Source organism: Macadamia integrifolia, chromosome 14, assembly GCF_013358625.1.
Source record: "Macadamia integrifolia cultivar HAES 741 chromosome 14, SCU_Mint_v3, whole genome shotgun sequence".
In the NCBI taxonomy this organism is placed as follows: domain Eukaryota; kingdom Viridiplantae; phylum Streptophyta; class Magnoliopsida; order Proteales; family Proteaceae; genus Macadamia; species Macadamia integrifolia.
The window spans coordinates 3,624,691-3,625,750 of NC_056570.1; the positions used below are offsets into that span (position 1 = coordinate 3,624,691).

Sequence of the window (1,060 nt, forward strand, 5' to 3'; positions counted from 1 at the left end):
GGAGAGCAGCCACTTTATTTTTTTTTCTTTTAATAATGCGAAAGTGAACCTATTAATGGTTGTGATCTAATTCTAACTACCGTCCTAAACATATGTATCTAAAATAATGTCCTAACCATTCGTCATCTAAGAATTTAGAGACACAAGCCACGCAATTAAAATTAAATAAATAAATAACTGAAAATAAACAACCCACGCAATTAAAAAAAAATAAAGGAAAAAAATGCTGNTTCACTCTCTTGGGTTGATTCCCACTCACGGGTTTTGTCAGCTAAGTCAAGTAAGAATTCCCATGCATTTCCTTCATCTGTAAAGGATGTGAATCCCTCAGGGCACATAGACTCTATCATTTGTTTAGTTGGGTAATCAATACCCTCATAAATTATTTGACATAAATGCTATAGGTCTAGGCCATGGTGAGGGCATTCTTGGAGTAAAACCTTGAATCTCTCCATAAGTTTGGAAAATGACTCACTAGGCTTTTGCCTAAACTGAAGGATATCACTTCTAAGCTTATTGGTCTTGTGAGTTGGGAAAAACTTCTTAAGGAAGACAACTGTGAACTGTTCCCATGAGGTTATGGAATTTGTGGGTAATCCATACAACCACTTCTTAGTTTGGTCTTTCAATACAAAAGTGATAAACTTAAGCTTAATAGCATCATCAGAAAACTTTTGGATCTTAATTAGAACACATACCTCTTCAAATTCCCTTAGAAATAGGTATGCATCCTCAAAGGTCAACCCATGGAAGTGGGGCAACATAGTGATGTATTGAGATTTTAGTTCAAAATTATTGCCCTGGGCTTGTGGTAGAACTATGCAGGAAGGTTGGGCTGTTCTAGCAGGGTAGAACCTATCTTTCAGAGATTAAGGTGAAGGGTTTTGCTGTTGGTCTCCCATATTGAAGGGTTTTAAAGAGAGGAAACGTATAGGGTCACTACTTGTTGGATCTCTTCTTTCTAACCGATTCTTAGTATTACGTACCCACTTAACACTCATGCAACAGAAAACTACCCACAACTAAAGTAAGGAAAGCACAAAAGAATGGATAGCAAAAA

At 36.6% G+C, this 1,060-nt stretch overlaps 1 non-coding gene across 1 annotated transcript; it reads left to right on the forward strand.

Moving 5' to 3' along the window:
* Window positions 1-408: 408 nt before the first annotated feature.
* LOC122062266 lies at window positions 409-515 on the forward strand. Its single transcript, XR_006134888.1, has one exon. It is a non-coding gene; the product is annotated as a small nucleolar RNA R71 (small nucleolar RNA).
* Window positions 516-1,060: the final 545 nt, after the last annotated feature.